The sequence below is a fragment of the Lampetra planeri genome, chromosome 24 (assembly GCF_965212315.1).
Source record: "Lampetra planeri chromosome 24, kcLamPlan1.2.h2, whole genome shotgun sequence".
Classification (NCBI taxonomy): Eukaryota; Metazoa; Chordata; class Hyperoartia; order Petromyzontiformes; family Petromyzontidae; genus Lampetra; species Lampetra planeri.
The window spans coordinates 12,302,165-12,316,010 of NC_136130.1; positions in this window are offsets into that span (position 1 = coordinate 12,302,165).

Consider the following 13,846-nt stretch of genomic DNA (forward strand, 5'->3'; position numbering starts at 1 on the left):
TTATGAGATCAAATAAACAATGATTGGCTTGGGGATGGCATCAGACTATTAACGATCCGCAGTGACCAACGTGGCGAGGTTTGGTCAAACAACTCCTACGACAGACACGGCCTTCACACAGTAGTGGATTGGCAAAGCAGTAAATTGAACATTATTTAAAGGAATTAAATTAAAACTGCTCGTACCCACCACACGAAGTATATGTATAGGTGCTACGCTATATACATAGATACAAAGATGCTACGCTTGAATAATGTCGTGCTCATCTCTTCACAGCTCTGAGCCAGCGGTGTAAATTCCACATTACTATGTCGGGGACGCGTCTGTCCATAGGACAATCACTGTTGACTTAACCACGAAGTAGCAAATACTTTATCCACCCGAGAGCGATGATTGGCAATAGGACTATTTCATTTTTTGTAAATGGCACTCGCTAATCACCTAGATTTAAAAGCTACACACAGTGGATCTGTTAAATTCAATAGATGGTCATCTGTAAAAAAGCGATGCCTTTGAAGGTCTCAAATCTCATGTGATGCGCATCAGAGGTAATCGAGAGTGTCCTCAATACCTGTGCGAAAAAAAATGGCCGCTCGTGGTGTTAGGAAAGCCTGTCCCGTGCCTTGCAAATTCTCCGCAGTGCCGTCATCATCATCATCATCAGCCATGGACAATCCACTGCCGAATTAAGGCCTCTCCAAGCCGTCGCCTTCTTTCTTATTTCTGCGAGGTCTTAATTCACTCAACACCTGCTGCACTCAAGCTGATTCTTTCGTTCCATCTCCTCGATGGACTTCCTTCCCGGATTTCTTCCTTGGCTGCCAGGCCGCCACCACCGTGGCCATTGTCCACCGTCTTCTCGCGACGTCTCCCGCCCACCCCCCTCACTCACTCTGCTCAGCGGTGTGGATCACGTCGCTCTCCTCCACATCCATATCGCGACATACTCTCAAGCGTGCATCGTCTCTCAAGTGTGCTTCTTTGCGCACTTTTTAGATCTCGTCCCTTGTTCTTTGTCAACGACCGCGTCGCTGAGCCACACGCCGCGCAAGATGGCGCGCATGCCTCTCAAGATGGCGCGCACGCCGCACAAGATGGCGCGCACGTCTCTCGCTGCGTCACAAAGGCCACGAGGCGTGACGAGTTGCGCCCTCAGACGTCGGCGTTTTAGGCGACGCGCGTCGATTCAATCGCCGAATAAAAACGCCGCGGTGAGTTGCGGTGACCTCTCTTGACAAGGGCGGTGACGTGAAGCAATTAAAGACGTGCTAATCAAACACGCGTGGACTCTGGCACATGATGAGTGAGCTGAGAGCCCGGTATGAGCGGATGGCTCTGCGTGCTGCACCCCTGCTATGTAGGGAGGTGTCAGGGTGCTCCGCTCTGCCACATAGGTCGTGCTCCCCCTTTGGGAACCGGTTCGAGGTCACGGCATTGAGTACAAGGGATGGAAATAACAGCACACAAATCACCTCCTTCCCATCGCTCTCCCTCCACATTAAAAAATAGAAATTCTTTAGACATCCCATCAGCCGCAGTGCTGATGGGAAGGGGAGAGTCCTTGCCTCTAAACAATTGGCCAGTCCACTCGCATTGGTTGAAGCGAGCCCGACTCTGCTGATGAGACACTGGACGTCGAAACCGGCTCAGCGTTTGCTTTCACTGAAGCAACCCGCCGCTTCAACGGTTCACTCCCATAAGGCCGTGTGGCTGATGGGATGTGTAGAAACGATATTTATTTATTATTTGGTGGGACAGCTGTGGGAAGGCGTATTGTCTGCTTACGTATCGTGTTACTTAGATTCTCTACAACGACTGTGCATGAAGTGCAGTGGACAGAGTGCGTTCCGAATGTGCATTACTGCACTTACACTTGTTGCTAATAACGTAGACAATGTGGACAATGCGCGTTGATGTATATGGTTGTTGACTATTGCAGGGCTCTCCGCATATAGTTGTCGTCGTGGAGTCAGGGGCGTGCGCAGGCGGTGCAACTGCCACGAGGCTCGAGCAGTGGGCGATGGAGGGAGAGGGACGGGCCTCGCTGCTGCCTGCACCACGGCCCAGACGGCCACCCCGCGCCAATGAGTGAAATGGACCGAGAAGGCCACCGCAGTTCACCAGCAGATCGTTTATTGTTCAACCAGGCGAGAGCCAATTGAGACTAAAAGTCTCCCTTTGAATGGGGCCTTGGGCCGCAACGTCAAATACAGTTATAATAACTAGAACAATGCATTCCAGTGATTCTCAACATACAGATGAAGGAAGAACTCTCCACACCATGGCCAGTCGTGTTTAATTTGCTTGAACGTACTTCGCCGCGCTGGTGAGTGCGGGTTGGTGAAGTGGAGGAGAGCAGGACCAGCTCTGAAATCTCTCACCGATGATGGGCGCCTGTTTTTAGCGGGACTCAAACTCGGGCCGCGGATTCAGAGCGCGACGCACTCCACACTCAATGTAATTGATGAACTTTTCTTATCTCTTAAAAAGCAAATGTCTACGAAGATGACCAATATTGGTTGGTGTGTGGAGTGTTCTGCCATTCTTGATGACGAGAGCAAAAGGGGCTGTTGACTGCAGTCAATGAATCAGCAACTTTGTTTGCGGTGCTCCTGTCACGCAACACGTTTAGCCGGCTGCTCTGTGATTCAGTGCCACTGGGAGACATCATTCTGTTTGAGAGGCACGGGTCTCTCCCACGTGCGACGTGTCACCGGCTGCCGTGTGGCATGCCATGCCGTGCGCGTCGTGCAGATCCCACTGCGCGCCCAGGATGTCCCTGTGCATCGCCGTGCTTCGCGTTCCGAGACGGTTACACCGTGCTGCTGCCCTCTGCTGTGTGGACCAGAGGTTACTTGAAGGGATCTCAGAGGTAGCTCTGTGAAATCCGCTTCCCCGGGCCGTTCTCTGCCAAGAAGGGTTGCACTGACCTATGAGAGATTCGAGTGTATCGTTCGTCTCAGGAAAAAAAACAGTAACAATCCAAAATAATGTTGGCGAAACAAAAACATTAAAAAAACGGGTACACAACATCCAAACGAGGCAGCTTGCTTGAACTCAGCCATTCTACTGAATTGGTTTTGATTTGGGATCACGCCAGATTAAACTGCGGACAGCTTTCATGTGCTTTTTGCCGCTCGTGTAGATGACACTTTAAGAGAACGAGGATGCTGCATTTCATTGCCTGGTGTCGTGACATTTGAAAAGGTGACCACTGCCTCGCAGTGTGCTGCAAGAACACAGTGACAGTAACGTGGATGGACTCTGGTGCATGTCCCTACCTGCCTTGCTTTCACCTACACACACACACCACACATCACCAACATCGACCAGGAGTTGCTCAAATAAATCCATCTCCGTTCTCTATCTGCACATACAAATATATATTTTATTATTGTATCGACCTATCGCCCTTCTAGACATTAATCAGCAACAATTGTTCAAGCTCGAAAATTCTCGACCCATTTCGACCTTCTGTGTCTCATCTGCAGTCATGCCTGCAAGTCAATAAAACTGCTGTGCAGAAGAGCCGCCTACCCTATGTTTCCTCTTTAGGGCAGTGGCCGTAATGGTTGTGTTCAGTTTTAGCTATTTGTACCTGTGCAACACTCCCAACGCAGTATAATCACTGCACGCGCGTGTGATGAAATACTGCTGCTGGTTTACCAGATGTCATTGGTGACAGCCCTTGCTCCTCGACGCGACAAGGGCCATGTCTCCACACCAGCGTGTCATGAATTGTTTCAATAAACTGTATATAGGACGCTCTAAAGCAGTGCTCTTCGTTAATTTTCAGAGGGGGGCCACTTTCCCCGACAAGACATTATCAGTGTGAGGGCCGCCACACATTTGAAACCATTGGGGGGGTTCGTCGCTATTTGTGTCCTGTCGGGGGCCGCACTCAAGGCCGCCAGGCGCCGCCAGTGGCCCGCGGGTGTTGCAGTGAAGAACGCCGCTCCCACGTCGTGCTGCACAGGCTGCACAGGCTGCACGTGCAGCACAGGCTGCACAGGCTGCACGTGCAGCACAGGCTGCACAGGCTGCACGTGATGGGGTGGGGAGGCGGCGGTGGGAGGGCGCGCCGGGCCGACTCGGGCGAGCCTCCAGGCCCGGAACGGAGGGGGAGGAGGGGGAGGAGGAGGGGGGAGCGGAGGGGGAGGAGGAGGGGGGGGAGGAGGGGGAGGAGGAGGGGGGAGCGGAGGGGGAGGAGGAGGGGGGGGAGGAGGGGGAGGAGGAGGGGGGAGCGGAGGGGGAGGAGGAGGAGGGGGGAGGAGGGGGAGGAGGAGGGGGGAGGAAGAGGGGGGAGGAGGGGGGGAGGAGGATGGGGGAGGAGGAGGGGGTAGGAGGGAGGAGGGGGGGTCGCAGCCCGTTGATTGGCAACGTGGCTCCCGCGAGCCGCGTGTAATCCCGTGCCGGATGACGGCTTTAGGCATAAGGAGTAGGGAGTTGAAACCTATTGATTCATTTGTCAAGCCAGGAGACGTGCGCGATACATTTATGGCAACGGCTACAGTGCCATCGATTTTCACTTTGATACATTAAACTAATAACACAATCATACGATGCAGCCCTGTGAGGTTAATGAAGGAAGCCGCGATCACGCGAAGGAGACGGAAAACGGCGACGGGGCATGCACGGCACCGCCGCGCATTTGTGGAGTTTGACGACAAACTGCGGTGAGGAGTGCAGCGCTCTGGAGACAGCGCGCAACAGGTGCAACAGGCGCAACACGTGCCGCTGCTGCTGCTTGGCTTGTTACACCACCACGGGCCGTCCACACATCACGGCGCCACGCGGGTTCCCATGCAGCTTGGCTCACCCAATCGATACCGTTGTTGTTGTTGTTCTTGCAGAATTTATTGATTATAAAACATTTCTTTGAAAATACTCCAGTGTTTGGGTTATCACCTGACGCTCATGCTATCAGAAATAATAGATATATGTCTACAAGCGTGTCAAACATCACGTGTGCGCATGCGCATTGGTGTGATGGTAAAATACGGCGAGATTAGCTCTTAACTAGACAGTGACATGACACCACCTGAAGGTTTCGGGTAGCAGCTAAAACAGGTGACTGCATTTATGCCTGTTCAAATACACGCAGACGTAACAGCTATGCAATACAATTAGGCAAGTGACAAACGTTAAAATGTGTTCTCCTCCCTATTTTAACGTAAATTACAAATCACGATAGCGAGCGTGCCCTGCCCCACAGTCCTGTGTGACTCACCGCATTCCGCACACACACGCACACAAAGACAAAGATCCCCCGTATAGCCTTAACAGACTGTTGGGGCAAGTGCTATTAGCGAGCACCTATGAAGGCCGGCACGGCACACGAGGGGGTGGGTGGCCAGCACCACGCCCGGCCGCCTTTGTCTCCCCAGTGGCGATGTTGGCACACCACCCCAGGTACTCATTTTAGGCTGAGCCGACCTAGGAAAGGCCCATGCCCGGTTCAGATAATCGTCACTGGGTGTTGGCCGTGAGCGGGAATCGAACTCGGGTCGCCGGGTTCCTAGCGCAGCGCGCCAACCACTACACGACCGCTCCCCACACGCATATACATAAAAAAGACAAAGATCCCCCGTATAGCCTTAACAGACTGTTGGGGCAAGTGCTGTTAGCGAACACCTGTGAAGGCTGGCACGGCACACGAGGGAGTGGGTGGCCAACACCACGCCTGGCCGCCTTTGTCTCTCCAGTGACAATGTTTACACACTACACCGGGTACTCGTTTAAAGCTGAGTCGACCTAGGGGAGACCCAGTACCGGTTCAGATAATCGTCACATACACACACACTCATACACACACACACACTCATACACACACACCCATACACAATCACACACTCACACACACTCATTTGGCACATGACAGACAGAGCCGGCACGCCGACCACCGGCCGTTGAGAGCACGTGCGCCTCACTGTCCCATTGGCCGCGACACACACAGCCAGCTCACAGCAGTAGGACAAACACAGAGAGAGAATCGTCGGCGACAATTAAAGGTAAACACATGCATCAATGCAGAAAGGGTGTACGCGTGTGTGTGCGAGAGTATGATATGAAGGGGCGACGCGATGTCTCTCGCGACATCGCGTCTTGGCAGGAGCTCCTGCCAAGACGCGATGTCTCTCGCGACATCGCGTCTTGGCAGGAGCTCCTTAGGCTGAGCCCTGCGCTCGTGACATTTCCCCGGCCTTCACGTCGCTGACTCATCCGATCCCAATATTCCATTAGCGCGCGGCTCGCTGCTGTCGGGCCGCCGTGGCTGCTCGCACTCCCCCCGGCTACGTGTATTCTTAAGCAATAACAGCGGGAAACGTATTATTTACCCAAGAATACGCGTCGCCGCGAGGAGCTATTGACGGTCGTGAGCTTTCCCCATTGCGGCTCAACGTCTCACTTTGCCTGTTGAAGCAGAGGGTTACACCGGAGGACAATCACAAACACACACACACATATGTATACACATTCCAAGTCCACACGCTATCACAGGCAATGATGAGTGACAGTAATATTAGAACCGTTGCAATATATGAAACATGCACTGCATTATCAATACAGATGATTATACATTTAGTAGAGTAGATTATTAAATTAAACGCGATCATATAGCGCACGGTTAGTGTGTGTGTACATTTGACAAGGCGCCATACAATAAGGTACGGTGAGTGCTGACTCGGAATTATTCACATCAGCCCAGTGCCCGTTACATTTTATGCAAAATTTCCCGTGTGCGGATGGTTATACGTTCTGTGCACTGATGTTAATATTGATTCTCGGGAATTCACATCGCATTTGATATCGATACCGAACAGAAGAAACACGGCATTTTACAAGTCGCCTTTTTGTACGATGGCAATATTAAATATTCAAGACGGATGCTCAGAGGGATATTATACACGGGCATTAGCGGTCTCACACAAAGGCGAGCGGCGCGGTTGATAGCCCAGCACTGCTAGCAGGCACTGGGTATGCATCGCGTACGGCTTACACATGTCACATGTCACACGCATGTAATAAAGGCGTAACAGGTAGATATCATTCCCCCACCGCTACCTTGCTACCATGGGGCTGTCAGGATAATCAGACGATGACAAATTGGCGTTGCGTACAAGATGCGACGTGAGCAGATATGAACGTGATTTGATCGTATCGCGCTTAAAGAGAGAACATCTCCGCAATAAACACGGGGATCGACCCTTTGTCGTTGCCGTTGTTAGAACATTAGCAGCCAGATGCGCGGCGCGGATCAGCAAACTCGAGCAGCGGCGGCGGCGGCGCGATTCGCCTCGGCTTCGAGTGCGCTTGGGTCCACGTAGACGCCTCGACACATTCCCGGCTCAAAGTGTTCCGCCCTGCGTCCGTCGTGTGCAGGCTGCGTGCAGGCTGAGCGGAATTGGCCTCTTACCTCGCCCGCCTGCCACGCGGCTCCGATTCAGCAGCTGGACAGCGCCCGCGGGGCTCGGGGCCCCCGGTCGGCCGCGGAGCGTCGCTCAGCACCCGGCGGCTCCCGCTCGCCCCACAGCCGGCCTCGTGCACGCGCCTCTATCGGTATGACGGCTATTGGAGACGAGTGCGCTGCGCCTACGTTGTTAGCCTATGGAGGGAGGCGAACGAGGAGGAGGGCGAGTTAGTGGGCGGAGGGGGGAGACAGGGATAGAGGCAGAATGGAAAGGGGGGTGGTGGTCGCGGCGAATCTGAAGCGCTTTTTGCTGCAGCCCCGTTCCCTCTTGGAGGCAGGGGCGGATGAGCGTCGCAGGCCCGGGTGGGTTGGCCGGCCCTGGTCGCGGCTTCCACCGACGCCGTCCGTAGCCCGCGGGCCCCGGCAGCAGCAGCAGGCGGCGGCGGCGGCGGGGAACCCCGCGAGGGCGGCGCGGAGCCCCCTCCAGGACGCGGCGCGTCCAGGAGCCATCTGCGCCGCCGCCGCCGCTTTTATCGCCGCCGCCGCCGCCTCGGGCCCCCGGGGAACCCCGCGTGACGCCGCGGGGACGAAGACGAAGCGCTGATTGCCATCAGTGCGCTACCGGTAAACGAGCTTAATGGGCGATTACATAAAACACAGGAAACGTTTAGAGGGAGAGGCGCACTGGCCGAGCGAGCGGCGTGCGGCAGCGGCTGTGGTGATGGAGGAGACGGCGAGAGGAGAGAAGCGCGGCCCCTATCAGCGCCCCACCCTCCACTGCCTCCTCCTCCTCTTACATCTGCTGCTACATCTGCACTTAGAAGCGAACATCGCGTCACTATCGATTCCTTAACAGAGCGACATATCGTTAAGACGAAGAGAGGGATTTTTCTTCTGCACTTGCTGCCTGGCATTTATTACGTTATTTTATAGCCCGCTCATATTTTATTAATGTTGTGTTTGCTCTCTCCTCTCTGTAACGTCTATAACTAAGCCTCGTAGCAGCAGCAACTGCCACCGCTGGGCGTGACCGATGCTGCGCCGAGCCGCGGGACCCTCAGCGGGAGGGACATCACCACCATCACGATATTTAACAATGGCCCCATGGCCATTGTGGCTCGGCGAGAGCGGTCGTTCCGGGGAATCGCTCTGTTCGCGACGCCAAATTGTCTCCTAATGGACAATTGTCCCATAAATCTTGGAACGTGGCGACGAGGAATTTTTTTTTTTTGGGGGGGGGGTAGAAATATGAGCCAGCCCCTTAACGAGCTGTGCGCTCATTCGCTGTAGATGACAAGAGGGCAGAGCACTTAATGGCTATATGATACCGTGCTGTATTTAACATTTTAATTAATAAATTTAAACATTCGCGCGTAGAGAGGTCATCGGAGAAGGGAGAACACGCATGGGCGACGTGTGTCCGCACAACGCGGAATGAGTGCTCCCATGTGTGCGGATGTTGTTTGCAATCCAAGTCGGCATCAGTCCGTCCCACGGTGAAACATCTCCCGTGCGTGGAGCTGTGGCGCCACGCCGCGCCACGCACACAGCCACCACCACGGGCGGGGGGGGGGGGGCGAGTGAGACCCACCTGGGGGGGCTGGGGCGGGCTCCACCCTTGGGGAGGGGGGGCTGCCCCCCACTGTGTGGCGCTCCGAGTATTCCGAGGGAGTTGATTGGCGGAGCGCGCCTCGCGGTTTCCTAGCAACGTGGTGACGTCACAACATAACCGGCATGAGGAAAAGTGCCGTGGAAGCCATCTTTGTCGTGCCAGAGTTTGCGTGATCGGTGGTGAAATGCGAGCGGGTTAACAATACACAGCACGCCTCAGTTATTACTTCACTGGATTTATTTTGGAAAATAAAAATGTTTAGCTTTGAAAGATTCGTATGGGAAATTTTATATTCAGTCTCGCTAGTAATTTAGGCCCAGCCCAGCCCAAGAAGCCTGTTTTCCTAGATCCTTCCCCGGGATATGAGGCCCTTGTCCGGCTGCGTGGAGCCCAGCGCACCAACCCCGCTCTCCATCTCCCAGTGCCCGGCCTCCTAAAGTTGTACTCGAAATTTTAAACACACACTTTATTGAGCAACGGCAATAAACACATGGTAATATACTGTACATACAAACATTTACGTGAGAAACTACCACCTATGAAAAAAGAGGAATGCATGTGTATGTGGTGGCAGGGTGGTGAGGTGGTAAAACAAGTTTGTGCCTTCCAGCAAGAGGGGCCTCTTCGATTCCCAACGGGCACCTTTGTGTGCGGAGTTTGTATGTCCTCCCGCTATTCTACGTAGATTTCCTCTTGGCTCTCTGGTGTCCTGTATCTGGAAATCGTACACGTACAATGTAAATGGTATTGGGCAAGCATCCCTCCTGGATATAGACTTGAGACTCAGTGACGCTGTTTTGGGTAAATGAGCATAATACAGTTTTAATTCAATAGATCCGCTTATGATCTGATTTCGTCAGATCTCGAAAGCTAAGCTGGGTTGAGCCTAGATGGTGCTTGTGATAGTCGACCCTCCACCATAAAGCAGGCGGCATCATCTGAAACTGGTCGGATGGGTGTTGTGCAGCAGTGGGCAGTGCAGCAGTGGTAAGTGCAGCAGTGGGCAGTGCAGCAGTGGGCAATGCAGCAGTGGGCAATGCAGCAGTGGGCAATGCAGCAGTGGGCAGTGCAGCAGCAACATTCATTGCTCTGCACTCCCCTGTGTTCTCACGCCGATGCTCCCCACATTCACCAATCCATACTGACCAGCGTGGTGAAGTATAGTCAAATAAGGACCCGCCACCGCCTGCACGGCGTGGAGCGGTCCTGATCCAGCTGTGGATTTACAACATAGCTGTACTCGTAAAACAGTGCACTCAATTTAGGTTGCGTTTTAGAGTTAAGATTTTTAAAGTATATTACAGTACTAAATTATGCTTTGCAAATTAACCAAAAATATGGCAAACATGATTAAATGTCACTCGAGTTACTACATTTGTTTTGTTATTTTGCATGATTAGGCTTATTATTTTATAGGAAATGGCACGTGTGTAATTAAATTAGTGTAATTAATGGAATCCTGAACTGTGTAGTTAATTACTGAATTACACCGTGTGTACACAGGCTGTTTGGGAGCAGCGTGAGTCTGATTAAATTGAATTACGGTGTTCTGTAATGGTAAGGCATATTGGGAGAAAACATACATCATCTTTGTCTCATGACTACAGTACTGCAGTTACACGGAATTGCAATGTTGTGATAATGATGTCATGATTTCCAATGAACCAAGGTGCCTCTCAATTTTCATGAATACAGAATTGTAATTCCAAGTTTATCTTATCAATTCTATGTCACAACAATAGTTCAAAGTGTTTACAGAAGTATCCATGGGTGACATTACAGGATTCAGTATCAACTCAAGGGCGAAGTACAGGAGTTTAAATACATAAATGAAAACTAAATTAACGTCGTGATTTAATTTAGTTTTCTTTCACTTGATTTTTTACCGATGTGACTTTACCGAAAAAAAAAACAAAAGAGTACTGTCCAGTGGTATTTACAAAGAAGTGAATTTCATCAAAACTTAGGTAAAGTGAATAATGCACGTATAATAGTCACAGAGGAAAAACCTGACGCTTTCCCCCATTTCGTTAACAGCATATTCCTGCACGTATTGCCCTGGGTAAAGAAGTGTGCATTTTGAAATCCCTATCACAACGTGTTTTAAAACTAATATAGATGTGTTACCAAAGGGAATATATTTCAGCAATACTGTATAGTATCAAAAACTACCCGTACATCCATTTCACTTGATTTCTGAGATAATTTCTTTGCTACAAGCAACAACAACAAAAATCACAAATTGGAGAATAAACTATACTGCACAGTAAACTGTGTGCTTATCTGTGCGCTGTCTGAAAGCTTAATTAGCTGCGTTAAGGCATAATTCACGTCGAGTCTGCTTCCGCACATTTGCTAAATCCTGGCGATATGCTATTTGCTAATTCACGAGGTGGTGTTTGGCACGATTCGGCGTGTGGAATGGATCGAGTCACATTCCAGTACAAACCCGCAGCCACGTCAGGGGCCGCGGGAGGAGTGCCGTGGAGAATCCCATGAGTAGCACCGCCGTCAAGATCCTCACTCTGCCAACGCACACAGTTGACCAACATGGGTGGCTCCTGTCCACTTTTTCCATTATTCTTTTCACAAGTTTCTCCTTTTGTGCTGCTATCTCCTCTCGCCTCCTTTGATTTCCTGCCCGTCTTCCCCTGTCTGTAGTCTACATGGTTTTATTTTTCAATATGAAGATGACACCTTGACCATAGTCTGTTTTTGTACGGACTATAACAGAGCTGCAGTTGGAGGCGATGGGGTTTCCTCCAAAACTTCAGACAAGCAGAACGACTTTGGGCGCGTCATTGGGTCCTCATAAGAAAAGCATATTGTTGATTCTGCTAGATATGACATTTGTAAGGCGCATTGAGATCTACAGATGAAATATGCCTTACAATTGTAAATTATTATTATTATTACCCTTGCAGACGAGTGTGTGGCTCAGCGTATTGCAAACCACGCACAGTGGAAAGTTAAAGAACAGGCATCTGTGAACTGTGATCAATAAACTACCCTCCTGAAGTTATGGGTCACCACATGGGACCAGTAAAATAGACTCAAGTACTAAACACAAACAGTATCAATTATAGTTTACCAAGTGGTGGGACTGTTTTCCCCTAAACTGTGGACAACTAAGGATTTTAACCATACGCGTTACTTGTGAGCATTATCAATGGGTACTTGTTCGATTCATAAACCTTGTTTAGGTTACCACACTCATTATATTGTGTGATGTTTTGTTATATCCAATTACAAAAGGCTAATTTTGTTAATGCAATTGCATTGTTAATTTTCTAAGTTCCAGTAGAACAGTTTTATGTCTTTGGATTAGTTTAAAATCCCTACAAGTCTCGGAATGAATGCACCATTACAGCGATATTGTTATTAGGAGAACAATTTGTGCTTAAATTGTTTTAAGTGTGGGCATGCCCATAATGTTGTTCTGTAACAAGCTAGAAGCAATTTGTTCGGATAAAAAGAAAACATGGTCAATGATGGCCATGCTTAAATTCAATGTCCCAGACTCTTGTTCTTGTATGTACAGTACCGTAATATATTGAGGCACGTTAAAGCCCTGGCATAATAATTCTCGGGTTTTTTTACGAAATTCGAAGCTCATAACACTTACTTTATAAAATTATATTATTATTTAAAAGCGACATTGTGGTTATTGGACGTGTGATTTAAAAATAATCAGATTATACATTTTTGCCTTCAATGCTATATGAAGCATAGTCGATTGCATACAATCGAAACAATGACAATATAAGGTATGTGATCTCAACTTAATTGATGTGCCAAAATTGAATGTAGTGTTTTACAAAAGATATATTTTTGTACTGAAACCTCTGGAAAACCTGAGTATTGAGTCATGGTTTTATAACATAACAAAGTATAAACAATATTGAATGAAAAGTTTATATAATATGCATCATGAGGATACACCAACAATAAACCCATTGCACACTGGGAGAGCTTTTTATAATATTTCATCTTTATTTAGTTTTAATAAAATGCCATATGTTTCACTCGTGATTCGGTGATGTTGACAAATCAAAATAAATCTACTGTCAAAATTGTTGGCTCTCAAAGAGGTGTTTGCCATGAAGGGCGACACATTATTTTTTCAATTTCAGGTTCAAAACATATATCCCAAATGTATCTGTCTTGTTTCACAATAATGTGTTGGTAATACATCATTTAGTGGCAAGGACATTGCATCTCCCATGTTTGCCATCACACATTCTGGTCAAACCCTATATTTCTGTAGGAAGATACTGTATGGCAAAATAATAGACATTGGATGCCATTAAGGGCCACCGCGTTTTTGCGACTTGAAAGCAAGTGGGAAACTAGGATTGCGAGTTTATGTATCTACCACTTCCCTGATGCATCAGTCAAGGCCTGCACAGTCTGGTCACGTTCCAAAACTTCAGTGTGGTCAGAAGGTAATGGAAGTGAGACAGGCATTTAAACAGTGGTTACTTTCACATGCATAATCTCATGCTGGTTTCTTAATCTACAACGTGACAAGTCTTTTTCTCCAATATGGTCACTGGATTTTATTTTATTACATGGTGAAAGTGACTCGGATTAAACTGGGCAGTGGTATTTTTTTAAACGATATAAAAGTGTGACTATTACATTGTTAGTTATTAAGTATCATGAGTTATTAACTAAATGTCTTGGGTGTTAATTGTGTAAATGTAATTGCATATTGTATCAACATTTATGATTTGCCATACTGTACATGGTGGTACATGGACAGTTGATATGTCTGTAAGGGGCCACACAACCAGCTACATTCTATCCTGCTGGATCAGGAG